At 42.7% G+C, this 27,657-nt stretch overlaps 1 protein-coding gene across 4 annotated transcripts in view; it reads right to left on the bottom strand.

Annotated features, from left to right (window-relative positions):
• SEPTIN9 (septin 9) overlaps window positions 1-27,657 on the bottom strand; it is a 2,307,078-nt gene that overhangs the window by 849,933 nt on the left and 1,429,488 nt on the right. The gene's annotated exons all lie outside the window — the stretch shown is intronic.

The raw sequence follows: 27,657 nt of genomic DNA, 5'->3' as shown, positions 1-27,657 counted from the left end.
AGAACCTCCCTAACATCCTGAAGGTGCTCTTGTCAGGAATGGCTGTAGATAGCAATATCATCCATGTAAGCAAAAGCAAACGCTCCTGCTCCTGCTAAGATATGATCTACCAGCCTCTGGAAAGTCTCTGGGGCATTCTTTATCCAAAAGGGCATCTTTGTGAACTCATACAAGTCAAACGGAGCCTCAAAGGCTGACTGGGAATCAAGGGCACCTGCCAGTAACCCTTGGTAAGATCAATGGTTGTAAGATAGTTAGCCACACCCAGCTGCTCTAGGGCCTCATCTGTCCTAGGCATGGGGTAAGCATCTGACTCTGTGTGACTATTTAATTTCCTGTAATCCACACAGGACCTGGTGCTGTCATCCTTATTTGGCACCAGTACCACTGGTGAGGCCCAGGGACTGTTGGACTCTTGAATCACCCCTAGTTCCAACATCTCCTGTACCTCCTCCCTCAGAGTCTGTTTGACTCTCTCAGGCACCCTATAATGGGCCTGCCTGATAGGCCTTTAGGGTCCTGTATCCACCTGGTGCTGCACCAGGTGGGTGCTCCCTGGTTTCCCGGTAAACATGCCCCCAAACTCCTGCAACACTGCTCGAATTTCTCAAATCTGGGTAGGAGACAGCTGCTGGGATGTTGCTACCCATTCCACCGAGGTGTCAGCCCGAGCCTCACTGAAGACATCAGTCACAAGATCTCTCTCAGACTTTTCTTGCAATCCACTGCAAATGCTCAGCACAAGGGCCTCCCTATCATGGTAAGGTTTCATCATGTTAACATGGTACAATTTGTGCCCCTGCCATCTGCCTAGCACTTCCACCCATGTAGTTAACATCGCTTACCTTTCTTACCACCTTGTAGGGTCCCTTCCAAGCTGCCTGCAATTTGTTGTGTCTGACAGGAATGAGAACTATCACCTGCTGCCCTACAGCATACTTTCTAGCTTGAGAATTCCTGTCATACCATACCTTTTTCTGCTGTTGGGCTTCTGCCAGGTTCTCCTGGGCCAGGTCCATGAGTTCCCTGAGCTTTGTCCTGAGGTTCAGGACATATGCCACAACAGATCCCTTGTGAGACTCACACTCACCTTCCCACTCATCTTGAATTAAATCTAGAGGTCCCCTCAACCTATGCCCATACATCAACTCAAAGGGTGAAAATCCTGTGGATTCCTGGGGAACCTCTCTGTAAGCAAACAACAGATGAGGCAAATATTTGTCCCACTCCCTCTTAAACTGATTTGCAAATGGCCGTAGCATGGACCTGATTGTAGACTTTAACCTCTCAACAAGACCATTAGTCTGGGGATGGTTGGGGGTGGTCTTCATGCGCTTCACCCCACAGGACTTCCACAGACAAACTAGCAGGTCTGACATAAAATTGGCACCTCTGTCAGACAGTATTTCCTTTGGGAAACCTACCCTGCTGAAAATCTCTAGCAAAGCATTTGCCACCTTTCCAGCCTCAACGGAGGACAAAGCCACTGCCTCACGGTATTGTGTAGCATAATCTACAATCACTAGGATATACTTTTCCCTGTGGAACTTGGGGTACTCTGAGGACCCACAATATTCATAGCTACCCTCTGAAATGGCTCCTCAATCACAGTCAAAGGCATCAAAGGAGCTCTCACCTTGTCTCCTGTCTTGCCCACCTTTTGGCACTGCTCACAGGTCCTGCAGTACCCTGTTACATCTCTGGAAAATCCAGGCCAATAGAAGTTTTGCATAATATGCCTCTTTGTATGTTTTATGCCCATGTGACCTGCAAAGGGAATATCATGGGCTATGGCTAGAAGCGTCAGACAGTACGTTCTAGGCACTACCAACTGCTGTACTCTCTCACCTTCTAGCCCTCCCTCAGGGGTCCACTTTCTGTACAGTAACACTTTGTTCCAGTATACAGATTCCCCCTTCCCTTGAGAATCAGGTGCTTCCGTAGCTACCCACCTCAGGCCTTGCAATGTAGGGTCTGAGAGCTGAGCCTGTCTCAAGTCTCTCCTTGTAACCCTTCCTAGCTCCCCTTTGACAGGAAGTCTGTCATCCTCTGACAGCGGTGCCTCACTGTCAGCCTGGGTACTACTACTCACCTCTACCTTTGCAGTTACCCTGTCCAAGGGAACATCAGTACCCACAAGCAGCTGTGGTTCATGTTGAGTCTCATTGCTACAGAGCAGCTCCCTCCCTGAAGAAACCCCTCAGTAGTCCTGCTGCAAGTGTGCAGTCTGTCTGGGTCTCCCCCAGGCTACCAGACCCACATGCTTGTCTCCTAGTCTCACTGCATGTAACTGCATAAGTACATAGTACTGCCTCACCCAAATCCTTCCCTCTCAGGACATCTGCAGGATTGTAGTTCCATACCCCTGTTGTCTCAAGACAACCCACTGTTGGCATTTTGTCTTTCCCACTTACTAGCTCCCTCAGCTTTGGTTCCCCACCTTGCCTCCATGGACATTTGTATGTCACATGGCCCCACTGATTGCATTCAAAACATTTAACCCCAGCTTCTGGATGTGTACCTGGTCTAGTGGCTTCCCCTGCTACTGGTGGATTCTGTTGGGGCGGTCTGTGCTGCCCACCATGGGTTCCTTTATTCCCATGAGAAGTACTGGGGTCCCTTTCCTGTGCAGGGCTGCCCTACTTGCTAGGTATAGGTCCTCCTTCTTCCCCAACTCCTCTGAAGTAGCACACTGTCTATCAGCTAACCAGATCCTCATGTCCTCAGGCAAAGTGCTAAGGGCTTCTTCCCTCACCAAAATGTCTGCCAGCCCTTCAAAAGTGGTGACCTGACATCCACTCACCCAGCTATGAAAATAAGTGCGCAGTTCAGCAACATATTCACATACATTTTCATCTGCCTTGTGTCTATGCTCACAAAACCTTTTCCTATACATTTCAGGTGTTAGCTTAAAACATTCCAACAAGTGTCTTTTTACAGCAGTATAATCAAAACAATCAGTGCCATGCATTTTTGTTAAAGAACTTACAACTTTACCATGGAGTAAGGGGGTCAGAAACCATACCCAGAGCCCTTGGTCAACTTCATACTGTTTACATACCCACTCAAACATATGAATGAAGCTATCAAAATTATCCCCCTCTTTAAACTGTGGAAGAAATTTACTGACCTTTCGTGCTTCTGGAGTCCGGTTACTCCCTTCCCCATTACCTCCATGACTCTGGCGAAGAGTCAGCATTTCCCTCTCATGCCTCCTCTGCCGTTCATTTTCCTCAGCTTGTAGACTCCTCATTTTCTTGGCTGCTTCTAGTTCCATACACCCGGCCTCCAACTCAAGTCTCTTTAGCTCCAGCTGGATTTTTAAGTCCACTGCAGAAAGATTGAGCTGTCCACTCTCTGAGGATATTGTATCTCCATTGTCAGTCTGACTGTCCTCCGGGCTGCTGTTTTCTGATGCAGCTTTAACCAAGGGTGCAATCAGGTCTGCCTTAGTCAGGTTTTCATGCACCAGCCCCATAGCCTGGCACATCTCCACCAGCTGGCTCCTTGCCAGCTTTCCATACTCCTCTGCTGACATGCTGCCTGCTCACCCTGACTAACACTAAGCTAACAAAAGAAATAAAACAATTGTGACTTGAGCTCTGAGTATACTCTGTGTGGCTGTTTTAGAGTACAAAACACTTTTAGAGATCACTGTACATAAGCTACAGGAATTCGATCTACCCACACCACTACAAGCCAATTAGTGTGTGAAGTAGATCCCACCACTGCAAACCACTTGTGACGACAGTACCCTGGCCCAGCAATCAAGGAGCCTCAATCCTCACCACTAACACCAGGGAGGTCATCTCACAGAAGAGAGGAAAGGATAACTAATACACACAGTAAAGTACAATTTCCCTTACGTGCACACAGAGATCACTGTCAGTCTGGGGCTGGTTGCTCCTTTGCTCACCAGGTCCCCAATAAGACTCCCCACTGGCACAGCTATAGGATCCAGGTCTCAGCCTAGCTGGGGCAAGGTAGAACCTCCAGTACCCTCTCTGTCCAACCAGTGCTTCGCCTGCCAAGTAGCTGACACAACACACACACACTTTGAGACAAGTATTTATACAACTTCACAGACACTCCTGGGAAAGGCTGACACAGATTCTCCAGCTGTGCCCCTTTACCCAGACTATATGGTAGTAACTGTTCTTGAACTGTTTGTAAGTTTCTCTGAGGTCATTTTTTGCTTGGGCTAAAGGAAAGTCTCTCTGTTGATCAGTGGCAGTGAAAAACATTGAGCAGCCTGCCTGCCCCTGTGGGAGTGGTTACTGACTTGAAACTGTAGTTTTATTGGCCATTTTGGGTCAATTCCAAAACTCCTTCATCTTCCTCTCTTAAAACCTGGTTGCCTCATGGTTTTGGCGTCTTTTCAGGCTTGTTGGCTGTTGGTGAAGCACCCACCAAGAGGAGAAAATGCTGAGAGAAGAAAGGAGCCACTTTTGAGACTTTAAGTATTTTTCCTCTGTTTATTTGCTAAGTTTTTCTGCATAGCCACCTATTTTGAGCATTTTCTGGCTTGTTAAATTTGATTTCTGCATTAGTAACTGTATTTAGAGCACAACCTAGAGCTGTTTACTGAATTTCCTGTTTGCACTTATTTTTAAAATAGTTTTTTTTTCTCAAAACTTGTATTTTATCTGTCTTTGGCCTAGCACTCTTGTGTGGGGTCATTTACTGCACTGTTATAACTTGTTGATACTTGTTAACCTCTGCTATCTCTGAAAAAACAAAAAAACAAAAAAAAATCTTGCTTTTTACCCACTTTCTGAGATTTTAAAAAAGTTCAGTTACAGGCTTGCTGTTCTTGAACTGTTTGTACGTTTCTGTGAGGCCATTTTTTGCTTGGGCTAAAGGAAAGTCTCTCTGTTTATCAGTGGCAGTGAAAAACATTCAGCAGCCTGCCTGCCCCTGTGGGAGTGGTTACTGACTTGAAACTGTAGTTGTATTGGCCATTTTGGGTCAATTCCAAAACTCCTTCATCTTCCTCTCTTAAAACCTGGTTGCCTCGTGGTTTTGGCGTTTTTTCAGGCTTGTTGGCTGTTGGTGAAGCACCCACCAAGAGGAGAAAACGCTGAGAGAAGAAAGGAGCCACTTTTGAGACTTTAAGTATTTTTCCTCTGTTTATTTGCTAAGTTTTTCTGCATAGCCGCTTATTTTGAGCATTTTCTGGCATGTTAAATTTGATTTCTGCATTAGTAACTGTATTTAGAGCACAACCTAGAGCTGTTTACTGAATTTCCTGTTTGCACTTATTTTTAAAATCGTTTTTTCTCAAAACTTGCATTTTATCTGTCTTTGGCCTAGCACTCTTGTGTGGGGTCATTTACTGCATTGTTATAAAGTACAGTTTTGTACCTACCATAAATGTAGATGTTCGAAGATCCACATTGCTGCATTCCTTACATATGGGTAGTCCGCTGTCCTCGGTCGGCCCGAATACCAAAGTATTAGGCTGACGTCGGTCAAGGCGCTTTAAACTGACATCAGGACGTCAGGGTACAAAAGCGCATGACCGACGTCATTTCCTCAGTCTTTTCTTGCCCCAGATGTCAGAAGGCCCTAACAAGAAAGGCCAAAGCCAAAAACCAGCAAAAACTAACCAACCACCCGTGCACTAACCATATTTACAATATGTACAACACAAACCACACCACCACCTGCAACAACAGAGGGGAAGGAGGGAGGGTAAATTGGACTGCAGCAATGTGGATCTTCGAACATCTACATTTATGGTAGGTACAAAACTGTACTATGTTCTTCATCTCACATTGCTGCAGTCCTTACATATGGGTAGAATCCCAAAGCAGAGGTAAGGGAGGATGGCAAAACTATAAAGCATTAGGAGCTGCCAAAATGCCCTGTAAAATTGCAGTGGCAAATCCAGCCCTAGATTTAGAGTAAAGTGGAAGGTGGTAATGCTTAGAGAAAGTATGCACTGAACTCCAAGTAGCTGCTTCCAAAATATCTTTAGTAGCCACCCCCCTTAGAAAAGCTGTAGAAGTGGCAGTAGCCCTAGTGGAATGAGTCCTAATCCCAGCTGGAATCTCCTTACCATGATGGGAATAACAGAAAGCAATACAAAAACCAATCCACTTAGAAATAGTTTGTTTTGAAACAGGTTTGCCCTGAGAACCCAAAGCAAAAGAAACAAACAACTGCTGAGACTGCCTGAACCCTTTAGTTCTGCTCAAATAATATCGCAACTGTCTGTGTATATCTAAAGTGTGCAAAATCCTTTCCCCTTTATTTTGGGGGTTTGCATAAAAAGTGGGCAAATGAATAGTTTGGTTTAAAGCCACACTAGAAACCACTTTAGGCATAAAAGAAGGGTTAGTACGCAAAGACACCCTATCCTTGTGGAAAATTAAGAAAGGCTCAACTGCCATAAGGGCCTGTAATTCAGAAACCCTTCTCGCAGAGGTAATGGCCAACAAAAAAGCAGTCTTCCATGATAAATATTTCAACTCTGCCGATGCTGCAGGCTCAAAAGGTTGTAGAGTGAGTTTCTCCAACACAAAATTGAGATCCCAAGCAGGAGTAGGAGCTCTACGTGGGGGTCTTATATTCTTTGCCCTCTAAGGAATTGCTTAAACAAAGGCTGAGAAAATAATGGTGGGTCACAGTCATAGTGAGCAGAAATTGCTGCAGCATGAACCTTTATAGAGGAGAAGGACAAACCTTTGTCCAATAACTTAGTAAGGTATTGAAGCTAACACTTAAATTAGGTTTAGAAACATCAAAGTCCTTTGCTGTACTCCAAAATAAAAATCTCCTCCATTTATCTCGTAAACTTTCCTTGTACTAGGCCTTCTGGCCTCCAAAATAACATTCAAAACTTGTTGTGGAAGCTGAGACCCTCCAGGGTTTAGAACAGAATATGCCAGGCTGTCAGATGTAGAGAATGAAGTTTGACATTGAGTAAATGACTGTTCTCCTGAGACAGCAGGTGAGGAATCAAGGCAAAGGCCATGGAGGCTCCTGTACCAGACTTCTCAGTAATGGGTACCAGTGCTGTCGAGGCCAATCTGGAGCTATTAAAATCATGTTTGGCTTGTCCTGTCTGACCTTCAGCAGTACCTTTGGGAGGAGAGGCAGAGGTGGAAAGGCATACACGTGAAGATTGCTCCAATTGAAAGAGAGAGCATCCACTTTCCAAGCTGTGGGATGAAACCTTTTGTGCAAAACTTTGGCAGCTGGTAATTTAGTGGAGAAGCGAACAGATCTATGTCTGGAGTTCCCCATAACACTGTCAATCTCTGAAATACATGAGGATCCAATTTCCACTGTGGGGATCCATAATTTGTCTGCTCAACACATCTGCTAAGGAGTTCTGTGCTCCTGGCAGAAACCTTGCCTGAAGATTTAGCTGTAAACTGAGAGCAGTCTCCCACAAAATCATTGCTTGTCTGCATAGAGGATAAGAATCGTTCCGCTTGCTTGTTGATGTACCACATGACAGTTGTGTTGTCTGTTTGAATCAACACCTGTCCTGGAAGAAGTAAATCCTTGAAAGCTATCAATGCAAATTGGACTGCTAACATCTCCTTCAAGTTGATATGTAGATGTTGAAGTCTGGCAGGCCATGTGTCTTGTACCCATTTTCCATTTAGATGAGCTCCCAAGCTTTGTCTGAGGCATCTGTCGTTAAAATCTGACTCGCCTCTGGCCGGGTCACAGAGAGTCCCTTGTTTAGGTGACATTCCTGAGCCCACCACAAAAATTCCTTTTGAATGCAAGGTATTATCTGAATGACAGTGTCCAAATCTTGGCAGTGCTGTGTCCATACATTCTTGAGATACCACTGTAGCTTCCTCATATGCAGTTTGGCATTGGGAAGTACCAGAATACAAGATGCCATGAACCCCAAGGCTTGAAGGACTGTCCTTGCAGTCAGCCTGGACTGACGAGACAATTGGTGGAAGTAAAGAGAAAGGTTCTTTTGTTTGTCCGGGGTCAAAAAGGCCATCTGGGATGCTGTATTCAGTCTCACACCCAGAAAGCACACGTCCTCAGAGGGTACTAGACTGGACTTTATTTCGCTCACAGAATACCCCAGGCATCTTAACACTGCCATCACATACTGTAAATGATGAAGAAGTTCGTCCTTTTCTTGGGCCAGAATCAGGCAATCGTCCAAATAAGGATAGATTTGTATTCCTCTTAGCCGGAAGAAAGCTACCACTGGAGCCAGAACCTTCGTGAACACTCTGGGCAGTAGATAAGCCAAAGGGCAATGCAGAGAACTGATAATGTGAAGTCCCAGCCCAACGCAGATACTTCCTGCAACTAGGCCTGATAGGAACATGAAGGTAAGCTTCCTTGAGATCCAGAGTCACCATCCAGTGATCTTTGCCCAACAGAGGTAAAAGCTGTTGTAACGTCAACATTTTGAACTTGGGAATGTCCAGATATGTGTTGAGGATAGATAAATCCAAAATTGGTCTCCACGTGTTTCCTTTCTTTGGTACTAGAAACAGGCGAGAATAAAATCCTAGGCCCACTTCTGGCAGAGGGACCGGTTGTATGGCCCCTATTTGAAGTAGTAGAGAAATTTGTTTGTGAGCCTCTAGTCTTTGTTGAGGAGGAACGTCCGGCATGCCTTTGAAAGGAGGCAAGGTATGGAAATACAATTTGTAACCCTGGAGTATGATATCCAATACCCATTTGTCTTGGGTAATCAACATCCAATTTTCCTTGAAGAGTGCTAACCTTCCTCCCAAAGGTGCTGCCAGGCAAGAAGGATCTGGCAGCTGAAAAAGTAGGTCATTGGGCCTGTTTACGAAAGGACTGGCCCCTGCCCTCACCCGAAGATTGAGCAGGTGAACTCCCTGTTCTAGGTCTGAAAGAACTCTGAGCTCTGCCCCTACCACGTCTAGATCTACCCCTAGACTGAGAATCATAAGAAGGATACGTCCACCCCTTAGCAGGCCAATTCCTACTAAACTTCGGAGGCTGAACTTGCAAAAAATCTTTAACAGCCTGCATAGACTTAGCCTTGTCTTCCATTTTCTACAAGACTGACTCCACAGGTGAACCAAACAACACATCAGACTGCAAAGGAGCATCCAAAATCCTTGTCTTAACATGGTCAGATAAATTCTGATCCTTCAGCCAGGCGTGCCTGCGAAGAACTGAGACAGTGGCAGCCACCCTAGATGAGGCCTGCACAGCATCAAAACCACACTGTAATGAATGCTTACCCACCTGTTCAGAGACATGCACCAGATCTTGTAATTCCTTACACTCAATGCCTTCCGCCAGAGCATCCACCTTAGACTTCAATTGAGAAAGAAGAAAGTTTTGATATTTCAACATATGAAACTGGCAATTCAAAGCCCTCATAGCTAAAGTAGAAGATGTATAGACCTTCTTTCCCCATCTATCCAAAGCTCTGGCTTCTTTATCTAGAGGAACCGGATTTTTTACAACAGAGACCTTGACACCCTTACGTCCCTGACTAATAGTTTCTGGGTCCGCCCTAGGACTCTTATAAAGATATTTATGAGCCTCAGGCACCCTGTAATACCTATCCGGTTTAACAGGAGCAGGAGGCAGAGAATCAGGATTAAGTGAAGCCTCTGCAAACACATCTTCCACAACATCCAGAACAGGGGGTATAGCCAAGGGCCTATGCTGGGGTAACAGCAAAAATTCCCTAAGCCTTTTCCGAGAATCAGAGAAGTCCTGACCTTCCCACTTAAAATGTTCCCTCATAGAATGAAGTGTCTCTGAAAAAGAAAAATCCTCTGGAGGAGAAGCAGAAGGAGTGGAATCATCTGCATCAGAATCAGAATAAGGAGAGTATTCCTGCAAGTCTTCAGCTGAAGACTCTGAAACATCCGAAGCCTGCTCAAAACTTCCCAACTCTGGCTCTACCCTAGGCCTCTTATCAGGAGGGGGCAAAGAACCTCTAATCAGAGTAATTAAATCTTCTGCCATTTTAAGCATGTGCTTCCTAGGCACAGACCCTGCTGAACTAGGAGTGACACCAACAGAAGCTAAAACTGGCCTGCCTCTGGGAGAAGCCTTGGAAACAGAAGGAGAAGGCCTAACCACCCTAGGAAGGGAGGGGACTACAGTAACTTGAGAAGCCCCTTCAGCCTGACCTGCCTCCTGAGAGACCACCTCCTGCAAAATCAAAGTCTCCCCCTGAGACTCCAGAGAAGTCTCCTTCGGAACCACCGGTTCCACCGAAGCCTCTAAAGAACCGGCGTCCGGAACGGACGACTCATCTTGCCTGGGTTTAACTGCTTTGTCTTTGCGCTTCTTCGCAGAAGCGGGCACCGGAGAATCCGACAGCATATTATAATTGCACCGCTTCCCAAAGACCAGCCTAGCACAATCCAACCTTCGCTTAATAGTGCGTTTATTGAACCTAGCACAAAAGCGACACCCAACAACGTCGTGCTCAGGCCCCAAACAAGGAATACACAAAGAATGATAATCCCTATGCGGTATCTGTTTCCCACAAGAAATACAGTTATTCACTTTTTCTGACATCCGGTAAAACACTGAGGCAAGAAAAACAAAATATTCCCAACGGGTACTTAGCCAACTTGGATTCGGTCTGAAACTCCAAATTGAAAAATTTCAGAACGAACGGCACTTGCAACGCTGCTTCTGCATCGGACCATGTGGCAAAAAAGACTGAGGAAATGACGTCGGTCATGCGCTTTTGTACCCTGACGTCCTGATGTCAGTTTAAAGCGCCTTGACCGACGTCAGCCTAATACTTTGGTATTCGGGCCGACCGAGGACAGCGGACTACCCATATGTAAGGACTGCAGCAATGTGAGATGAAGAACATCCTGTTGATACTTGTTAACCTCTGCTATCTCTGAAAAAACAAAAAAAAAAAAAATCTTGCTTTTTTCCCACTTTCTGAGATTTAAAAAAGTTCAGTTACAGGCCTGCTGTTCTTGAACTGTTTGTAAGTTTCTCTGAGGCCATTTTTTGCTTGGGCTAAAGGAAAGTCTCTCTGTTGATCAGTGGCAGTGAAAAACATTGAGCAGCCTGCCTGCCCCTGTGGGAGTGGTTACTGACTTGAAACTGAAGTTTTATTGGCCATTTTGGGTCAATTCCAAAACTCCTTCATCTTCCTCTCTTAAAACCCTCTTTTGCGCGGTTTTGCGCAGTTTTGAGCATAGCGCAACAACGGGCAGCGCCGTCTAATTGGGTTTAAACTATTCCTGGCTCCACAAAGTCTGCTCTTCACTTTTTCCCTTAGAACTGCTCTATCTCTCAATTTAAACACCATATTCTCATTCTAAGGCCCTTCAGTGGTCCAATTAAGTAATCCTACAAGTTAGCACTATTAAACCGTAAGCACTACTTACTCTTATACTCTCTACGATTACCCTGTCCTCTATTGGTCCATCTTATATTCATTTTCCCTATTACTCTAGCATGACCAAAGGTCAGTCAATGGTTTCCTCTCCAGACCAGCTGGTGAATCTGGGAATTTTGAGGCAATGTTACAACTGTCTCATGTACACGGACAACCCTCTCCTCCTCCAAACAGGTTCAAATATATGTGAGAGATGCAACTATTTAGAAAAACTGAAGGCTGAGCTCTCTCATCTCAAAACTAGTGTAACCAGTCAGGAGGAGAAGGTAACCTCACACAACACAATTCCAGTATCACATAGTCCCACCACATCAGCGAACCAAACACATAAATACACAAAAACATACTTGGAGGCTCTAAATAAAAATCTACCTAAGCAACAGAGACCTCCAAAGCAGACATCCAAGCAAACGCTACCTCAAAACAAAACACACACAACACATAACCCACAAAGTCAGTGTGCCAAGCAGCCACAGCCCTTAAGGCTGAATAACACACCTGATACTCTTGTTATAGGTGACTCTATTGTCAGACACACTGACGTCCCGCTCACCAGGCTGAATAAAGAGAAGGTCACGGTGAGCTGCCTGTCGGGTGCTAGGATCCGACACATAATGCAAGCACTCAGGTCATTCCAAAGCAAATACAAATATGACTCAGTCATTGTAGATGCTGGTGTGAATGACCTGAGGCCATTCTCCCTGGACTACATGAAAAGAGACATAGAGGAGCTCTCTGATCATGTAGCCCAGGCTGGTATGACCCTGACCTTGAGCAGCATCTTACCCTCACCTAGAATGATGCCACAGTACAAAGACAAAATAGCTACCATTTGGACACCTACTTACTGCTATCTTCGTCATTTTTTGGTTTTACAAAGACAAAATGATCGATTTTAACAATTGGCTAAAATTTTGTTGTCATTCAAAGGGGATCCAGTGTCTGTCAGCCTGGGATGACATGCTCGACAAGCCACGTTGCTTCGCTAGGGACGGCTTGCACCTGTCACCACTGGGCTTTCGGATATTGGCAAAGGCTCTTGCCACCCCCATAGTGCCTTTTTTAGGCAAGGCTCAAAAGTCAAACCCACCCCCATAGACAGCACAAGGAACAAGAAACTAAGGGTAATGCTGCTAAACGCCAGAAGTCTTAACCTCAAGTTGCACGCACTTGAAGCTCTCCTCAGTATGGAGAACATCGATATCTGTGCAGTGACAGAAACCTGGTTCAAGGCTCCAGAGAGCACCCCAGCACTACCAGGCTATACCTCATATCATGCTTTTCGGCCCCAAAACCTGGACCGAACCACAAAAGGAGGGGGAGTTTCCATATTTATCAAGGATATCCACACCTCCAGGTTAGTAGCATTGCACGAAGTATCGGAGACCATCCATGTGCAACTAACAGTGGGCAAGACTGCTTTTCAGTTTATAGCATCCTACAGACCACCCTCTCAAAGTCAGGAATCCCATTCGGCTTTCCTGAAAACATTGGAGAACATGAAGATCTCTCCGAACACCATTATATTGGGACTTCAACTACCCAAACATTGACTGGGAGCACTACTCAAGCCCCAGCACCTTAGCCCAAAGATTCCTGGAAATTATAAACTCAAATGCTATGGAACAACTAGTCACCACTCCCACAAGAGGGGACAACATACTAGACCTGATCATTACCAACATGGGGACTCTATGCTCCACACCAGAAGTATATCCCTCATTGGTAAGATCAGACCATAAATTAATTTCACTGGATGTCCACATCCCGACCCCACCCCCAGCCCAGAAAACCACAGTGAAAAACTTCTCAAAAGCAAACTTCTCACTTCTCAAAACCGAAGTGGAATCCTTCAAGGCCCCAGGGCTAGTGAAAACTACAGCCCAAATTGCAGAATCCTATAAAAATGCATTCTACGGACATCTCCAGTAATGCATGGATCATGCTATCCCAAACAAAACCAAGACCCAATCATCCAAAGGCAGGCGTCCAGTCTGGTGGACTCCTGCCATAAATAAACTGTACAACAGAAGGAGGAAGCTACTACATGATAGAGCAAAATCCCTAATAGGGAAGGCATCTCTGATCAGTACTAGCAAAAAATTACGATCCCTCATAAAATCCTCCAAGGCCAGCTTCGAGAGAAAAATTGCACAGGACACCAAAGACAATCATAAGGCTTTTTTCAGTTATGTTAGAAACCTGGGATGCAACTCCCAGACTTGTTCTGAGTTGATTCTAAATGACAAAAAATACACTGAACCCACAGACATCGCCAATATCCTGGCAGACAGGTTCAGTGCAAACTTCTCCACCCCAAAAGAGCAAGTATCTATCCCGGCAGAGGGCTGTCTCCCAAACATCTCAGATGCTCAGGTGAAGGCTGCCCTCTCCAAAGCAAAAAACACTGCTTCCATGGGACCAGATGGCGTCCCAGGTTGCGTCCTACAAGAACTTCAAGAGGAATTGATCCCTAAAATAAAACAGCTATACAATCTCAGCCTCACTACAGGATATGTGCCCACAGAATGGCGTACAGCAACAGTGGTCCCACTCCACAAAGGTGGAGCCTCTACGGACCCTGGAAACTATCGCCCCATAAGCCTGACTAGCTTAGTCTACAAGGCTATGGAGAGGATCATCATGGAGCTCATAAACAAAGACATTGGGGACCTACAGACACTAGATCCTACCCCGTTCGGCTTTGTCAAGGGCAGATCCTGCCTTTTGAACCTGGTTGACTTCTTTGGAACAGTCACCAAAGCCATAGATGAAGGGAAGGTAGTCCACACAGCCTATCTGGACCTTGCAAAGGCATTTGACACAATACCCCACTCGGGCATCATAGATAAGCTATCCAGCTTAAATATAAATCCTTATGTCACAAGATGGGTCGCAAACTGTCTCAAAGACAGAACCCACAGAGTGAGAGTTGCTGGAGCCATGTCAGACTCGAAACCGGTCACAAGTGGCATCCCACAGGGTTCTGTCCTGGGACCACTCTTGTTCGGTATATACTTTTCCGAGGTACAGGCAAACGTGGGAGGACTACGGCTCACCAAGTTCGCAGATGACTGCAAACTGGGCGCCATAATCAACTCTCCAGCTGACACAAACATCCTTCAAAAAGGTCTCACAGGGACAGATAACTGGTGCCAGCACCATGGTTTAAAGCTAAATGCCAAAAAATGTATAGTCATACCCTTTGGCAAAAACAATGTGCCCACAAATTACCACATAGGCGGAAACCCATTAAGTACAGAGAAAGTTATTAGGGACCTGGGGACCCAAGTTGATAGCAATCTCTCCTTTGAAAACCACATTGCCAAAGTGGTTAGAAAGGCCTTCTACATAGCCCACCTCTTCACGAAGGGTTTCACATCTAGATCAAGAGAGGTAATCGTGCCCCTTTATTCATCCCTCATCAGGCCCATCATAGAATACAATGCCCCTTTTGGGATGTACCTTACCCGACACCTGCAGCAATTAGAAAGACCCCAAAAGTATCTCACCAAGTGGATCAAGGGTCTCAAACAGATGCCATATGCTGCTCGGTTAAAAAAACTCCAGCTCTTCTCAGTTGCATACTGCCTACTTTGAGGCGATCTATGCCTGACATACAAAGCTATGTCAAATCCAGAATTAATGGACATGCTCCACCTCAGTAAATCTAAATCCCTTAGAGCCACACGCTCGAGGGACTTGAACCTCAGCACAGAAATAAATAGAACTTGCTGGAGGGACAGGTTCATAACCCAGAGGCTCCCTTCGCTCTGGAATAGAATTCCAGTTCATGTGAGGCAGAGCACCTCACTGAATCTCTATAAAAAGAATCTCGATAAGTGGATGGGGGATCGTAGGTTTGTCCCAGGGATTACTCCCGTGTCACTATTAGACAGAGGCACAGTAAACTAAACCTTAAAAAGGGCACAGTATACTCAAATCAAGGGGTGGCATAAGCCATACAGAATCAGGCTAGGCTTATAATTGCCCCAGGGCAGATAGCCTAGTATGAACCTATGAACCTATGAACCTATGAACCACCCAGCTAACGGTAGTAACTACTGACACCACCCAGCTAATATTATCAGCTACTATAAGGCCCTTAAAAGGGTGTCCAATTATTACTGTACAATATTATTATCCAATGATAGTATGACTAACATTCAAGGCTTACTTTAGAGTGGCCTATTACAATAACCTCTATAAATATGCAATGTACTCTAGAGCTTATCTTTACACAAACCAGACACAGTTAGAAGGTTTTAAAATATTTAATAATAAATAATTAAAACACAACACAAAACTTCTACACCACAGAGATATCGAAGAGTTCAGGGATCACACAGAAACTTAAAATAATACAGTAGGACAGGTCTGATTTCAAAGAAAAAATACCTAATTAATCTTTACTAGCTTTAACTATTCTTACAAGAAATCACAGTTCTAGAAACTTACATGTGAGCTTAGGCAGAGTGCTGAGTTAGATATCCAAGATCAAAATGCTCTCAGTCTCTTGTGAGAAATAGTATTTAAACATTACTACCAAGCATGTCTCTAAGGCACTCCCAAATTGCATCATTTTTGACACTTAGGTTTTCCCAGTATTCATATTGCATCATCTTAACACCTGGTCTGAGTTCTCAGGCCACAAACTGCATTATTTCGCAATCTAACACCTGCTCAGAAACTTACAACAATACAAGGCATTTCACATATACACTCTAGCAGAAACCAGAGCAATAAAGCACCTTCCACATGTAAATTCTGGTCATAAACTTTGGCCTTAAAACAATGGGCATGAAACCTTCATCCAGATGCACTGGAGCCAAATTCTAACATGAAAGGGTCACAACATGCTTCACTGGGCCAGTAGACTGCAATGTTGTCACACATTTTGCAGTTCCACATTTCAAAGTATTCTTTTACACTCAAGAAGATATGCCTGCATTTTACATTTATTTACAAATGCCAGAATTATATTTCAAATTATATTTGATTAGGCTGGCAGCCTTCGCCCATCTCTCCCCAATCATCACAGTAACTATTATCAGTAATAAACTCAGTGGTTAACTTTGAATAACAGTAATCAGTGTTTATCAACTCTAGTTTTGTCTAATTAATAGCATGTAAATTAAATTTGCACTTTAATAGCAAACATCACTAATGTCATCCTAGTCAGGTAATACCTTTTTTCTTAATGTTATGAAATAACCTGAATGCTTTTTGTTATGTCCCTATCTCTGTACCCACTTGAAATCTGAATTCTTATTTAAGATTAGTAAGATTTTATTTTATGGACTGGTTAGTGTGCATAGATGAGAATAATGAAATATAGCATAGGACTTGGTATAAGTGCAGGCGTAATGAAAATTTTACAGAAATTAAAAATAAGAACTGCTGAAGGGAAATCAGTCATGTGTGAGGAATAGGTAATCAATTAAGACTAGATGAACAGGAACAGCAAAAGCAGAGAAACAGTATGAAGAAGGAGCTGAAACACATGGGGAAGGGGAGGTAAGCTATGGGTAACTGTATTTAAATTACAATGAAGCGCAGAAACCAGAACAAAACAGTACACTGTGTGAAGAAGCAGAAACAAATATGAGAAAACATAACAAAAGCACAGGTGAAATTATATGACCAAGTGACCCAAAGGCTAACTGCAGATTACTTAACTACAAGTACCAAAAAAGTAGTAGTATTGTTAGGGGGTCTGTTCAATCAAATACTTAGCCCAAAGCAAAGCCGCAGAAACATGTACAGACAAAGCCTAGAGTGAGCACAGATACTGCCTCAGGCCACAGAGTGAAAAATGGATTCTGACATGAGCAGGAAGGAAATGTTTTGACAGGTCAGGCCAGTGGGTGGGTTTGGTTTTGCTTCTGTCTCTGAACACTGGTAAAATCAGGCCTGTAAAGATTCTTGTGCAGTTCTACTATGACATTTTCCTGTTCTGAGTTTACTGAGTTAGGCATAATGCTAAGCAGCGTCCCATAAAACCATAACGTGCTGTTCTTATCCTGGTTCTGGCCATATATAGTGCCTCCTCTCATCCCCAAAAGTCCAAAATTCTATGAGGTGTGAAGTCTTGTTGAATTCATAGTAAACAATATAAAATGTTAGCCTTCAAACCTTACTTTCCGCTCATTAACATGTTCAGGTCACATCACATTGGTGTGACTTCATGTACAGCTGCCTAACTATGAGACTGTCCTACTGCTGTGGGGAAGTCTCCTGTGACATTACTTATTAGTGTCTGTTGTGCACAAGTTTAACAAAACTGAATCCAAATGTGTGCCACTAATGACTGTACACTAAAATCCCTGTCTCTGTCATCTTAACTCTGCTTCTGCATTCTCATAGCTCTCTCCAGTCTTATCCCAAGGTACTATGTCTAAAAGTTCATTTTCAGTTTCTCCAGTCTTCAGTGTGCCCCAAAGTTTTTTTTTTTTAAACCCACTTAGCAAATGTTAATTTTCTGTGGCAGTTCTTACATCTTCTAATTTGATTCATATCATGTGTTTCTTCTCAAAAGGAAAATACCGTCAGCATGCAATCTACAATGGTATTTAATGTTTATGTCTTCTATAGGAGGTTAAACACATTTTTTTTTCTGGATCTTGGGGCACTCTTCATACAATCTGTTGCTCATTATGGCATGAGGATGCACAATATGTTAATAATTTATCAACTTCAAGCAAAACAGATTAAAAGCAGAGCATGGCTGTAGTCTGCTATCCAATTTGGACCTAATTAATCAATTACTAAATTAACCAATTAATAAATTAATTAATTTGAACTTGCTGACTGGGAAGATCCAAGTGGGCTAAAAACAGCCCCTATTCTGTACAGCCTGAAAAAAATCACCAGACTCATCCAGAACTAACACAATACAGAGCAATGAAAAGAAAGCACACAAAAAGAGGCATGCAAAACTGATATCGCCAACATCCTGGCAGATAGATTCAGTGCCAACTTCACCCCCCTCTCACCTCCAAAAGGGCCCACAACAATACCAGAAATGTGCAGTGTCCCAAAAATCACAGACGCACAGGTGAAAACAGCCCTTTCATAAACCAAAAACACAGCATCAATGGGACCAGATGGTGTCCCAGGCTGCGTCTTGCATGAACTACAGAATGAACTAACCCCTGATCTAAACACGCTGTTCAACCTCAGCCTTTCCACAGGCTATGTGCCCATAGAATGGCGCACAGCAATGGTTATTCCTCTCCACAAAGGAGGGGTCACAACTGACTCTGGTAACTATCGCCCCATAAGTCTGACTAGCCTGGTCTGCAAGGCTATGGAGCGCATCATCATGGAACTCATTAACAAAGACATTGGGAACCTCCAAACACTTGACCCGACCCAGTTCGGCTTTGTTAAGGGCAAATCATGCCTACTAAACCTGGTTGACTTCTTCGAGACAGTCACCAAGGCCATAGACGAGGGAAAGGTGGTTCACACAGCCTACCTTGACCTTGCCAAGGCTTTCGAAACCATTCCCCACTTGGGTATTACAGAAAAACTCACCAGCCTGAACATAAACCCCTACATCATGAGATGGGCTGCCAACTGCCTTACAGACAGAACTCACACGGTAAGAATAGCGGGCTCCAGGTCCGACTCTAAACCAGTCACAAGTGGTGTCCCACAAGGCTCGGTCCTGGGACCCCTACTGTTTGGCATATACTTCTCAGAAGTACAGGCAAACACAGGAGGACTATGGCTAACCATGTTCACCGATGACTGCAAACTGGGAAACATAATTGACTCTCCGGCTGACACGGATATCCTACAAAAGGGTCTTACTGAGACGGACACCTGGTGCCAAAGTCATGGCCTCAAGCTAAATGCCAAAAAATGCATGGTCATCCCATTTGGGAAAAACAGAACACCCACGAATTACCACATAGGTGGCATCCCCCTTAATACAGAAGAGGTAATAAGAGATCTGGGGACCCAGGGAGATAGTAATCTTTCCTTTGACAATCATATTGCCAAAGTAGTTAGGAAATCCTTCTATGTGGCCCAATTAATTACTAAAGGGTTCGCATCTAGAAATAAAGAGGTTAAAGTGCCCCTCTACTTGTCACTCATTAGACCCATCATAGAGTACAATGTCCCATTTGGGATGTACCTTACAAGACACTTCCAACAGCTGGAAAGACCACAAAAATACCTCACCAAGAGGATTACTGGCCTCAAACATATGTCCTGTGCAGCCTGACTGAAAAACCTCCGGCTGCACTGAGTGGCATACCACTTACTCAGAGGTGATCTCTGCCTGTCTTACAAAGCCATGTCCAACTTAGAATTGATGGACATGCTCCACCTAAAGAAATCCAAGTCACTGCGAGCCATGTGTTCTAGTAAGCTAAACCTTGCCACAACAATAAATAGAACATGCTGGAGGGATAGATTACTGTCACAGAGACTCCCCATGCTTTGGAACAAAATTCCTAACTACATTAGGCAGAGCGCCTCATTAACACTCTTCAAGAAAAATCTTAACGAGTGGATGGGTAACAGAAAATACACCCCTAGGATCACTTCATTGACTCTGCTTGACACAGGATCAGTTAATTAATCAATGGGGCAGCGAAAGCCGACACATTCTGGCTAGGCTTATAAATGCCCTCGGGCAGATAGTCTAGTACCTACCTATGAACCTATGAACCTAAAAGTATGAGCATATTGTGAGAAATTAAATGATGGATAACATAGGTACATGAAAATATACAGCTAGTAAGAAATGATGCCTTTTTACAAGTAGGCTACAAATAGTGCATTTATGCATTACACATACTTGGCATGTTTGCATAGGACAAATGTGAGGAGACGAGGAGATGGACAGACAAAACTATACTGATATGATGCTAGCAAATGAGTAGAAAAAAGGAAAGAAGTGCAGAAAAAATACAGAACGTGACTATAGAGAAAGGAATAAAGAGAGAAGGGATAACATACGTTTTGGCTGTGTAGCAATGAGCAGATAGCATAAACGAAAAACTGAAGTAGCAGGCAAATGACAAAAGGTCATCAGCTGCAGTCAATCAAATATCTCTTTACGCTGAACCATGGTGAATATGGCAGACAAATCATAGAGAGCAATATATGTTGTCTGCATTACTGCTTTTTTCTGAACTTTTAATTACACAGACATAGCCATGACTAAAGTATATGCAGCTATTTATCTCCATATTAAGCACATGTAACACCAAAGTCTTTAAGAACTTCTAGATTCCTAAAACAAGTCCACTGGTTTGAGTGCCTACCAAGCAAATGGACAATAATCCAGCAACAATGCAGTTCAGATTCAGAGCATTATGATCAGTTATCAGGTCTGTTTTATCATAACCAAGCAATTACCTGATGTCATTCATTTCCAGAACATATAAATGCTCGATTATGATGACAGAGACCAGATCATAATTATTTGCAATAATTTCTTTAACCAGTAGCACAGAGAAAGAGAGAGACAGCGACAGAGAGAGAGACAGACAAAGTCGTAGGAGGGCTGTGTTCTTTATAGCTTTGAAAGGCATACAACACTTAGTGCTGCCACATAAGCTTTGAGTACAAGAAGTTTATAACTGCTGCAAGCCAGAGATAAAAACATGTAGGAGTTAAAAGTGTTTTACAGTGTTAAGAGCTGGACAGATGGATGGATGATAAACTGCAAAGCTGACTCAATGACAGTGGCCAGAAAGGTGCTTAATAAAGCTGTTTTTCCTTCAATATGCTGCATAATCAGGGTACGCCACATGCTATCAAGTGATTAAGGAATGGATTATATTTCAGACTAGCAGAAGTTTTCTAAAGACAGATAATGGTTGGGGTAGCCAGCATAGATGTGATAAGTTATACTACTTTTACTGAACAATGACAATACCTTTTAGATAGACAGGAATGGGGACTTGAATAAAAGGCAAGATTAGAAGCCCCTAGGTTTCTTATGACATGCATTAATGAACAAATACATAATTTCTCTTCCTTTTCCTGTCCATACTATACTTTAACCGTAACAAGTGCAACGAATACTCATACTACTCCTTTGTGGTAAAGAAAAGCCCCCCTAAATAAACCAAACAATTTAGATGGGACATAAAGCCTGTTTTTTTTTTTTTAAAGATCAACTCCACCATCTGGTCATGAAAAAAGAAGTAACTGTTGCTACAGTGACTGCAGATGTTCTAAAAATTAAAGAATCAGAGCCACTGTCACCCTGATGCATGACTTGACCCAAGCTGCCAAAGAGCAACCAGTAATGAAAATCACTGTTTGGGTCTGGTTTCAGCCTGTCCTGAATGAACAGCAGCAGATGGGTGTTTGGTACCACCACATAATACAACGCTTCAATAGTTTTGCTACCAAAAAGAAAAAAAAAAATGAAAGAGATCTAATAGCCTTCACAGACGTAGATACACAAGATTAAAGGGCATGAGATTGTGTTACTAGGGCAACAACTTGGGTGACACGCATATGCCACAGAATGGATTACATTATCTCAGTAAACAACATGGTGACTAAGAAGCTGTCTATAGTACTGAGTGCTGTCCTGGACACTGTAGCTCTACAATGACATAGACAGGATGGAGACAGAAAGTCCAGAGAAGGAGAAATGAAGTGATGCAAAAACTAAAGCTCAGACCACAGAAAAAGGCAGGAAACAGTATGCTGTGTGCACCACACCACCTCAAAAGGAGTGTTGGGCTTGATATGGCAAAATCCTGCAAAGATGACAAATAAAATCAATTTCAACAATGATATATGAAACTAAAGTATGTGGTAGAAAGAAGGAGAATCATAAGAATGAATGGCGACCTATCTGGGGCAGCATGAGGAAGGATAGTTTACCACAGCAAGACAGAGTGACAGACATGTTCTGTAATGTGTCGGGGGAGCACCGGATTCAAACTAATGTGAAATGTCAAGAATCATAGAAGAAAAGTGAAGACAAAACTAAGATTAGCCGTCTGACGACTATTAAAGCATTATGTACAAAAATGATTCTTTGCGAAATCTATGCCAGCATGTATATGCTGTCAGTTGTTTGTTTCACTTACAGTAACTATGAACTGTATTAGCTAAACTGTACCTGTAATTCTAGTTCACTTGTACATACAGTCACAATGTGCCCTCATTTGTATGTCTATTTATGGATAATTGTGTCTTTTAGAAAAGGGATTTTCTCAGGAATTCACTGAAAATGGGATTCGCCCATTTAGACATTCATTGTCACCAGTATAAATAAATAAATAAGTACTCAAGTTCAAAGGTTCATAGCAGTTTGTTAGGCTAGCGGACCTAGAACCTTTACAAGCCTAGAAATGTAATCCCAAGTCTCTCCATTTGTTCTTTTTGGGTAATTTGCAGAACAAATTTATGAACAGAGTGGGTCTGTGATCAACACCAGCTACCCCTGTCCATGACAGACATGGCTGCCACCCCAGGGGTGAATTTGCAGTCTTCCATCCAGTTATCTAGGTTGCACTTGAATAGGGTCAGTGAGGACCTCTGTTTTAGGTTAATAGGAAGCCTATTCCAGAGAAGCATCAGTCTCTGGGAGACATACCTGTCTCTTCAGCATGTTCTGTTAAATGTCACAAGCTAGGTTGACGTCCCTAGAGCGAGTGACTTGGGTGCCACTTGACTTGCAGATGTGCAGCATTTCTATTAGGGTAGGGTTGGAGATTGCCCTTTGGGCCAGGCACAAGTCACCTCTCAGCAGCCTATAAGATACAGAGTAAAGTGACAGAGCTTCCAGCCTGTCCATCTAAGTTATGGTTTGGAGTCCGGGTACTTTCTTAGTGAGAAACCTCTGTGGTCACTCCAGCTGCTGCAGGTGTCTGGTGAGGTACATGAAAAATGGTGCATTACACACTATTAGTGGTCCAACGAGGGTTGAGTACTGTGGCGTTATAACACCCCTTGACCTGGATGCTATACCTTTGCTTATAAGGTTTGCTACATAGAAGGCCTTCCTTACCACTTTGGAAACTTGGTGGTCAAAGTTCAGATTGCTATTGACCTGTATTCCCAAGTCTTGCAACACTGGGTTGGAACGCAGAAGTGCTGTCAATACTGTAATTTGTAGGGAATTCCATTTTGCCAAAGGGAATAATAAATTTTTTTGCATTTAGTTTTAGACCATGGCTTCAGCACCAATCATTCATTTGTGTTAGCTCTTGTTATAATATGTTGACATCAGTGGGGGACTCAATGTTTGTTCCTACTTTGTAATCATCAGTGAACTTGGTGAGCCAGAGGCCATCTACTTTGACCTTTACTTCTAAGAAATATATGCCATACAGTAAGGGGCCCAGCACAAACCCCTGTGGTATTTCACTGATGATGGGTCTACCGGTGGAGTCACCAGTTTTGACAGAGTGTGTTTTCTCGGTGAACTAGCTGGCCACCCACGTAGTAACACAAGGGTTATTTCCCAGTTGGGAGAGTTACTCAATGATGCCAGAGTGGGACTGTGTCGAAAGCCTTGGCAAGGTCAAGACAGGCTGTGTGCACTGTTTTACCTTCGTCCATGGCTTTGGTAACATTCACAAAGAATGTTATGTATACTTATGCATAAAAGTATTGCTAACATTCTACATTCTGTTTCACCAAACACCTTTTTACAGTGAAAACCAATGTGGATTCAAAACTAGCTGTAAACATCATGGTATTATATAACAAATATGCATTGTATGACTACCCGTCTGATTTTTTGGGAAATAACTTGAACATTTGTTATCCACTCCTGTATGTAAACCACTGTAATATGCATCACTGCAGCTTTCTCATGCTATTTATGTACATATTTAACTTTATCCATCCATCCATCCATCCATTTTTCAACACTCACTTTATCCAACCTGGGACATGGGGAGCTAAGACCTATCCCAACAAGTAACAGAATTAAAGCAGGAAAATAATCCTAGAAAATATATTAGTCCATTGCAGGACAGCGACATACTTGTGTATATACAGACCTGCTACAAAGATATCTAGGCACCACAGTAGTAGATGCTACATGTCTGCTGCATCATCTGCTAAATCTCAGTACCACAGCAGTAGATGCTAAATGTCTGCTGCATCCTTTGCTGCATTTAGGCACCACAGTAGTAAATGCTACACACTTGCTGCATCCTCTGCTTTATCTAGGTACCACAGCTGCAGATGCTGCATGTGTGATGCTTCCTCTTCTGCATGTAGGCATCGATGAAGCATTAATGTCATGTTCCTGCAGCACATAATGCGTGCAGACACCACTGCAACAGATGCTACATGTCCCCTGTAACTTAAGTTGTACCTAGGCACCATATAGGTACACATGAAGTATCACTGCAATGCCCTTTGCAGGAACCAGAAGATGCCAATATCTGCTACATGTAGGCATCACCACTGCAGCATTTACTCTAGGACCACTGCTGAAGATACTGCATCCTGACTCATTAAGAGCAGCTGGCTCACTTCCCTTATAACAGCTGCTATATCTAGAAACCAGATGAGCATTTCCACTGTAACACGATCTACATCCTGGCATCATCAACAGCAGTTCTTCAGTGTGTATTGCTGCATTGACTACATACTAGCACCACTACATCAGCTGCTCAGTTTCTCCTCCTGCGGCTAATGCATATTTGTGTATTTGCCAAATCCACAGGATAGCCTGTAATGCATGTACCATATCCAGGGGATAGCCTGTAATGCATGTACCAAATCCACAGGATAGCCAGTAATGCATCAATTACAAACATGTTTACACATTTCAAAGCCATGGTGCTTTAGTTTTCACAGGTAAGAAAGTCTCCATGATTACATATCTGGAGGGTTAGGTATCTTAAGATGAATGCACTTAGGACAAAAACTAAAAAAAGTATCTTTACATTGCTTTCTTGTGGATTTAGGTTTCCCAACAAAGAACGAATGCTACAATTTCCAATCTGAAAGTACTAATGTGATCTACTAGTTTATTAAGGTATTGGACAACGAGCGTTTTGCTTACTTGCAGCATAAAATCTTTTTCTTACAGCATAATGGCTTGGATTACTTAATAGAAACATTTATCCTGTGGCAAGTCTTTGGAACATCTCAACCTGGCAGACTATGGTAACAATTAAACAGCACCTCCTTCAAAGAGACAGTAATGGGCAATGAAATTATTTACACATAGCACTCCAATGAGCACAGAAATAAAGTGCCACGACTAAACTTTTTTTTTCTTTTGTTTGATAGATGTTCTTTCCAGGCCTCATATCATAATACCTTATTTTGCAAATTTCAAACCCAGTAGCTGCCTTGGTATTATTAATTTCACAGACCACAGGCCATGGCTTTGAAACCACACAGCAATGTCAGCACACATCTGGCTATGCAATCAACTAGAATAGAACATCTGAGATTCAGAAAACAGTAACAAAAATACCTTGGCAACAAACCACTCTCTAAGTAAGGGATAATGACATTTATGGGGCCATTAAAACTTGAATCCATAGGCAGAAATGAAGAAATGTTAATGATTTTTAGAGCGATACAGACACAGTTCACTGCAGGATTCTCAGCCATCTTGTGCCACTTTTCATGTTTTTTTTTTCATTTCCATTTTGCATGTGTCACAATACTTGCAAACTGAATAGCACATTGCAAGGGCCCTATAACAAGAAGTTTCAAAAACTTAGAATTTCTTCATAATTTGAAGACTCTGAAGTTGGCATATCAGGTAGTGTTAGGAAGGAGCAAGTATCAGTTCCATACAGTCATTCGAGTTTGATGTCACAGCACACAGTAAACATTGAAATAATGTGTCTAATTTCTTCAAATAAAAAAAAAAAAAAATATATATATATATATATATATATATATATATATATATATATTTATATATATATATATATATATATATATATATATATATATATACATATATATGTCTGTAGCTCAGTAGGTCAAACGGACACTGCCCCAACACCAAGAAGATCAACATTAGAATTTCAAAATCACAAATATCTACACATCCTGTCCATAGTCTTGGGATTACTCCAGAGCAGGCTATACCAATAGCACGTGTTTTTGCTGCACCCATCACACTCCTTGTTAAGTATACATACTAACTTGGAAGATTTCACAATTCCCAAGGGAAGAAAATATTCTCCTATTCAGGCATTGTCAATCTTAAATATCTGTCGACTACCTTTCTGTGTTGACCAAATGTGTTGATCTCCTGGGTGTTGGGGCAGTATCCGTTCGACCTACTGCCCTACACTCATACATGCACACGTGCACACACACACACACACACACACACACACACACACACACACACACACACAGACACACACATATATATTTTATATATATATATATATATATATATATATATATATATATATATATATATATATACATGTGTGTGTGTGTGTGTATATATATTCATATATATATATATATATATATATATATATATATATATATATATATATATATATATATATATATACACATACATACAGAGAGACAGAGAGAGAGAGAGATAAGGTGGCTAGATAGATAGTTATAAGTTGGATCTGGGTGTAGTGAGACCACACAACCTATACAACCATTATCTGAGTCTCACAGTTTTGGGGAAAGGGTTGAAACTGGACATGTTACAACAGTGAGTCATATTTGCCAGAACACAGCACCCAATGCCATTAGGAATCTGCAAGTGCCTGAGTGCCTCAGTATGCATGTAGTAATGTGAAGAGGAGGTGTAATTACTGGAGAGAATTTAGATGGCCTAAGTCTGTTGTTTGCTACAAGTTACAGGCTATACATTATATTCTGAATTAGCAGACAGCTTCTGGACAAACCAACTAAAGGTTCAATTTCAATGGTGTCTATATTGCATTTGTTACAGAGTGCAGAAATGGTTGTTATAGTTTCAGAAAAACCTACATAATCCCCATCTCCGCAGGCTTCCTTGTTTTAAAGGGCTGTCAGGTTACATTATTTCCCCCATCCTGACATTTTCAAAACGATCACATACTTTTTCCTGTTCATCTCAATCAAATGCCATCACTTTGAGCTTGATTCATGGCATGTAAACGAATCATGTTATGCATGCACAATTTACTTAAAGCACGGCACATTCATCTTTAGATGCCAATATCTTACCAATAGGCAGATATGGGAAGTTATACGAAAGACAAATTAGGGTTGGGAATTAACACCCACACAAGGCAGAAGAATATAAAGAAGCGTATAAAGACAGAATGACTGTTTCTAGTTGCAGATCTATGTGAAGACTGTATCAC

Source organism: Protopterus annectens, chromosome 10.part0 (assembly GCF_019279795.1).
Source record: "Protopterus annectens isolate FY-2018-M chromosome 10.part0, PAN1.0, whole genome shotgun sequence".
NCBI lineage: Eukaryota > Metazoa > Chordata > Ceratodontiformes > Protopteridae > Protopterus > Protopterus annectens.
This window is presented reverse-complemented; position numbering and strand designations above follow the sequence as displayed.